Source organism: Giraffa tippelskirchi, chromosome 1, assembly GCF_054371585.1.
Source record: "Giraffa tippelskirchi isolate mGirTip1 chromosome 1, T2T-mGirTip1v1.2.pri, whole genome shotgun sequence".
Lineage (NCBI taxonomy): Eukaryota > Metazoa > Chordata > Mammalia > Artiodactyla > Giraffidae > Giraffa > Giraffa tippelskirchi.
In genome coordinates this window covers 96,843,797-96,850,712 of record NC_137275.1, presented here as the reverse complement: position 1 = coordinate 96,850,712, position 6,916 = coordinate 96,843,797, and the positions used below count along the sequence as shown (strand labels likewise).

At 32.7% G+C, this 6,916-nt stretch overlaps 1 long non-coding RNA gene across 1 annotated transcript; it reads right to left on the bottom strand.

Annotated features, from left to right (window-relative positions):
• Window positions 1-1,707: 1,707 nt before the first annotated feature.
• LOC145504187 (uncharacterized) lies at window positions 1,708-5,416 on the bottom strand. Its single transcript, XR_014052142.1, has 2 exons — window positions 2,941-5,416; window positions 1,708-2,772 (listed from the first exon to the last, which is right to left on the bottom strand). It is a non-coding gene; the product is annotated as an uncharacterized LOC145504187 (long non-coding RNA).
• Between the last annotated feature and the right edge of the window lie 1,500 nt (window positions 5,417-6,916).

Below are 6,916 nucleotides of genomic sequence, written 5' to 3'. Positions count from 1 at the left end.
AGTTTGCAATTTAAAAAGATAATGTGTTCATTCTAAGAAAAATTTGAAATTAAAAAGTTGAAGAAAAATGATAAGTATCCAATAAAACCACTGCTTACATATATATTTCTTTTGTATGTTTCTTTGCATATGAATAATATAGTTGAGGGCATATTGGATGCATTTTTTTCATCCTGAATTTTAAAATTAATAAATCATGAGCATTTTTATGTCATTAACTTTTCTTCTAAAAGATACTTTAAGAATGGATGCATAATATTCCATTTCATGGATAAAGATAAACCATAATTTATTAAACAATTCCCTTATTATTAAATATATGATCATTTTTAATTTGGAGTCATAATAAAATAGTAAATCAGCTTTTAAAAAGCTCTTTTCTCAACAATCATTATTCATATTATGCACTAGTCATCTAAGACTAAGTGTCATCCATGGATACTACTTGAATTTTCTGGAGATGTTTCAAGAAATCTAAGGAGCTCATAGCTTTAAAATATCAGTATATACTTTTTAATTAATTTACAAATCATTTTTATAAAAATGGAAACCATTATGAGATATCATCTCACACCTGTTAGAATGGACATCATCAGAAAAATAAAAGATAACAAATGCTGGCATGGATGTAGAGAAAAGGGAAAACACTGCACACTATTGTTGAAAACTGGTGCAGCCATTGTAGAAAACAGAACTACCATACGATTCAGCAATTCCACTTCTGAGAATATATTCAAAATAAACAACAACATTAACTCTAAAAGATATCTGCACCCCTTTGTTTACTGCAGCATTATTTTCAATAGCCAAGATATGGAAATACGCTAAGCATCCATCAATGTGAATGAATAAAGAAACTGTAGCACAAATAAATACAATGGAATATCATTCAACCATAAAGAAAATAAGAATTTACTACAACATGGACCGTGAAGGCATTATGATAAGTGAAATAAATCAGACAGAGAAAGATAATACTGTATGATCTCACTAACATGTGGAATTAAAAAAAAAAAAATACCTCACAGGAAAGGAGATCAGACTTCTGAATACCAGACATGTAGGGTGCAGTGAGGGAAAATTGGAGGAAGTTGATCAAAGGTACAAACTTCCAGTCGTAAGATAAATAAGCACAAGGATATAATGCACAATGATGATTAGAGCTAACACTGCTATATGCTATACATAGGAAAATTGTTAAGAAAGCAAATTTTAAGAGGTCTTATCATGAGAAAAATTTTTCCCTTTTTTCTTTATTCTCTTTTTATTGTATCTATATGAGGAGATAGAGGTTAGTTGAACCTATTGTAGTAATCATTTTGCATTGTATGTAAATCAAACCATCATACATCACTTAAACTTACACAGTGATGTATGTCAATTATTTCTCAATAAACTGGAAAAAAAAGATTTTTTAAAAATAAATTAACTATGTAGGAAAAAACATTTTTACATAGCATCTCAGTTTTTCACACCAAGACTTATAGAAGTACCTTTGAGGTCATTAAAACAGAGGTGTGACTAAAGTGCATCACAACTGGAAGAGTCATTATTTTTAAATCTGTGCTAAATTTCAGAGATCATTTCCTTTTGGTTTGAATCAAATTCCAAGAATTTGGGCGTTGCATTGTATTCCTTTCCAAATCCTCATTCCTCTCTATTTCAATATCTTAAATGTCTTAACAACATAGAAAAAGTGACCAATTCTTTTTTTTTTTTTTTACAACTTTACTCAAGAGATGACTTAATATTAATATTTTGGTTCCCATTTTGTTCCAATCTCAGCACTTGGCCCTTAGGAGTATTTAAAATAAACATTCTAATTTTAGAGCAGTCATGACTTTTTTTACTTAATAGCTAATTCATATTTGCAAAAGTCTTTTTTATTTTAAAAAATATCTAGTTCATGTTATTTTCCCCCAACTTCATCTACAACTTGAGCTTACTATTTGTTAGCATTTTATTGGCCCAACACTCATTTAAAACAAAATGGCAACAATTAGCTTAATAATCAGCTTCCAAAACTATACTATAGAGTTCCATACTACAGAGTTTAATATTTTAGTTAGCAGTTTAAGTACCCACAACATACAACACTCTCTACCAGAGCAACTGCTTTAGCATTTTATTTGGAAAGGCAAAGAAGCAACAACATTAAAGACATTCTTAAAAAGTCTTCATTATTATCTTCTACAGGAATTATTTAAATTATTGGGATATAAATAAATTTCATTTCTCTAATCTCTAGTATTAATGTGTTAAGTGGGATTGGCTTTGACTCTAGCACTATTATATTTCAAAATACAAAAATGCCAAAAATAGAATAATAAGTCCAATAGAATATAGTGGTTAATGAAAAACCAGACCTCCATTTTGAAACTATTAATACTTATCTGGTGATGTCATTTAAATCTATGCTTTTCTAACAACAAATTCAAGGTATTATTTTCTTTGAAGTTAGAAAAATCATCTTAGCATTATGTAAGTTTTTTTAAAAGGAACATTAAAAACAAGTTATCTTTTATAATACTAGAAAAAAGAGAAACAACCTAAAATAAGTTCCCTGTGCTTCTGTATCCTGAGTTTTGCTAGGCTGATGTCAGTGACAATAAGTATTAGACAGTCATTTTTAATTACAGCTGTTTTTTCAGAGTTTGGCCATACTTAACTAAAATGCAACATTGATATTGAGCTGTCTGAACTGATTAATGTATTAAGTCAACATTAAACTTCAAGACCTTTTTGAAACTTTAAGTAATCTTTTTATAAAACCTTTGCTCAAAATAGGGACTTCCCTGGTGGTCCAGTGGCTAAGACTCTGTGCTCCCAATGCAGGGGCCCTGGGTTCAATCCCTGGTCAGGGAACTAGATCCCATATGCTTCAACGAATACCTGGTGCAGTCAAATAAATAAATAATTTAAAAAAAAAAAAAAAAAAACCTTTGCTCAAAATAAGTGATTCACCCCATCTCTGAATCTATCATACTAGACTGAGCAGTTTTTGCTACGATCTCAAGAATTCCTAAGCAAAACACACTTTAATCAATAGGCACTTCGGTGTGGTAAGATAATAGAAAATATATATATATATTGGTCTCTCACTGGTTCCTGGCACAGAGAGCCTAAAATCCATGTAAATAACAAGAACTGAAGAAGATAATCTTTCTGTTCTAATCTTTGATCTTTGACCCCAGTTTCTGACACTAGTTGGCATTTCCCTGTGAGACAGGAGTGCCTTTTGCTCTAAAGAGGTGAGTCTCAGTAGGATCCCAGATGGGGGCTGATCACCAGAAACACCAAGCCTTGTTTAGAAGCTTGTTATTTTCAGCTCCACCATCCCCCATTCTCCAGAGAAGGGAGAGGGGCTGAAAATGGGAGTTCATGAAGAATCATACTACATGATGAAGTTCCAAAAACATCCCCAAAATAGGGGGTTTAGAGAGCTTCCTCTGGGTTGGTGAACAGTGAGATGTCTCCCCTTCCCACATGGCTTGCCCTGCGCATTCTTCCATCATCCAGTCCTACACCTTTATTTAACAATTCAGGAAACCGAGGCCCAAACATGTGGGTCAGGTGTTTAAGGCCACAATATTAAACAGCACTGCAGCTAGAACTAGCATCCCAGTCTTCCAGCTTCCAGACCAGACTTCTATTCCCTCTGCTGTGTGTCAGATAATAGTTCCCAGGCAGATATATACAAGGACAAAAGGCCCAGAGCTGAATTGCTGTGCATTCTAAGCACTATATATAGGAGATCATGCTGTTTGACATTTTACAAGAAACAAGTAATAAATTCTTGTTAGTTGCCATGGCCACAAACATTTAAACACAGGAACAAATAGAAATGTAAAAATGTGAAATTGTATTTAAAGTCACTCTTAAAAATCTAATAAAAATTAGAGAGAAATGGTATCTCATATTTCTCAAGGTACCTTACTTAACTCTGAATCAGAGCATATGATAGTGACTATAAAAAGAAAAGAAACTTAAAGCAGGGAACTCCCTTGGTGGCCCAGTGGCTAGGACTCTGTGCTCCTAATGCAGGGGGCCCAGGTTCAATCCTTCGTCAGGGAACTGGATCCCACATGCTGCAACTAAGACCTGGTGTAGCCAAATAAATAAATACTTAAAAAAAAAAAAAAAGGAAACTTAAAGCAGAAAATTTTCCATAAGAAGGCAATACTTAGAATTATTCATTTGGGCTAATCACCATTAAAAGCACTCTGATAATGTGATGTATTTAAATAAATAAGATTGCCTGAATATTTCTTAACCAGAAATTCCTGAGCTATCCAAGCCAAAGTTTTGATTTAAGGTTGGATGTTAAATGCAAAATTTAACAATTTTATATTTGGCATTTAAAGCAACATTGAACAGAAAGCAAGAGAAGGTAGAAAGAAAATTCTTTAACCTTAAGTACATATGTGTGCAATAAGGCATAGCCAGAATTAAAGTAAGTCTACAAAGTAAACATGACGATTCAATTAAATAAAAAAGAACAGACCATCTTTGATGGGATTATCAAAGTCTATACCCACTGTATCTATGAAGAAGGTAAGCAATAAATGTCTTCTCTGTGCCAGTCTGCACATTATTTATAACCAACATGGTAAATCCTTCAAAATTCCAAGAGAATATAAAATATTCAAGCTGAAATTACTGTTCATAACTGAAAATAATGCATGTCTTAATCAAAACTCATTGAGATTGCTTTATTTTGTTCAGATTTTAAAAGCATAGCTCTTAATAAAAAAACAAATCTTGTTTCTTTAGTGGTACATTCTATATCCTCTGATATGTGTGTAATATCTTCGAAACATGTATCATTTTTTAGCTAATTGCTTTTCCATAGGGAACACATTTTGTTTGAGTGTGGGAAGGTGTATGTATACATTGACATTTCTGACTCAAATGTCATGAGATCATGTCTCTCATCTGACACCATCTCAGAAGTTGTTGCCAATACATAATGTATTTTACAAATATTCGAGGAAAGAAAAGTGAGTTGAATCTCCTCAACATTAGAAATGCAGACTGATTTTGTGTCATATAAAAGGTTTAATCAATATTATATACCATAATCAGAGTAGCATTGAGTGAGGAACAACAGTCTGAGACTAGAGATGGGAGATGTGAGTTCTAAACCTAGCATTGCCACTAACTAGCCAGTAGAGAACCTTCACTTCTATTGCACTTAAAATAAGAAGACTGGGCTGAATGATCTATAAGGGTCTTTTCTAGGAGACTTAAAATCCTATAATATTATTATTATTCTACTATATAATAAATTTTATTAATATCTGCATGAGAAAATACTATAAGCAGATTGACAGATTCATTAATTAAAACTATATTTATTGTTTTCTAGACAAAATAATTTTTTCATTAAGATGTTCAATTTTCATTGATGGCAGACATTTTAATGCAATTAAAATTCACTTTTCTCATTTCCCAACTAGAACTTTAGTTTGGCTGCACTTACATTCTCAAGCATTAGCAAGACACTTAATATGACTAAAGCAGATAAAAGGTTATTTCCTATTACAGAAGTATGAGCAAAATGCTGGCTTATGAGTTTTCTGCTTGCTATCTAGCAAAAATAATGCACTTATTCCATTTGTCTTAGGAAAAATAAAGAGACTTAAAAGCTCTATGCATCTCAAATTCTTAGGATTTAGGAAAATTAAAAATAATGTAATATATATCCAAATTAGTTACATTAATTATCCTCTATTGGCTTTCATGAAATAAACTAATTGTTTTATTTCCTCACCTGAAAGGTTGGATTTCAATCAACATTAATGACAATTAATGACTTCTCATGTTAAGTTTCTATTTAAAATATCATGTTTTTTAAAAGCATAGTTAATACCTATAAAGAAAAACATCTGTGATAAAGAAATAAAACTAAAGTTAATGGAAGTATAAACTACATTTTCATATAGCTGCTATAAATTTTCACTGTCATCTACAAATTCATTTAATACAAAAGATGCTTCTCACATGAAAAAATGCTCAATATCAATAATTATTAGAGAAATGCAAATCAGGCCATGTACACACTGCTATACTAAAAATGAATAAACAAAAAATACCTATTGTATAGCAGATGGAACTCTGTGCCAGCCTGGATGGAAGCAGAGTTTGGGGGAGAATAGATACATGTATATGCATGTCTGAGTCCCTTCACTGTTCACCTAAAACTACCACAACACTGTTAATTGGCTATACCCCAATACAAAATAAGGAGTTTAAAGCTAAAAATAAAAATTTTTTTAATTTAATTAAAAAAAAAAACCACAATGTGGTATCACCTCACACTAGTCAGAATGGCCATCATTACAAAGTCTACAAATAACAAATATTGAAGAGAGTGAGAAGAAAAGGGAACCCTCCTACACTACGGGTAGGAATATAAGTTGGTGCAGCAACTATGGAAAACAGTATGGAGGTTTCCCAAAAAACTAAAAATAGAGTTGCCATATGATCCAGCAATCCCACTTCCATGCATATACCAGACAAAACTAATTTGAAAAGATACATGTATCCCTACTGTCATAGCTGCACTATTTACAATAGCCAAGACATGGAGACAACCTAACTGTCTATCAGCAGAGGAATGGAAGATGCTAGTATACCTTCTAGTATCTTCTATGTGTCTAGCACACAAAAAGCATCAATTAGGGCTTCCCTTTTCTGGTGGCTGAGTGGTAAAGAATTTGTCTGCCAATGCAGGAGACATGGGTTTGATCCCTGAACCAGGAAGATCCCACATGCTGCGAAGCAACTAGGCCTGTGTACCACAACTATTCTATTGAGCCTGTGAAGTCCACGTGCCCTACAACCCACGCAAAAGCCACAGCAATGAAATGCCTGTGTGCCACAATGAAGAGTAGCCCCTGCACGCAGCAACTAG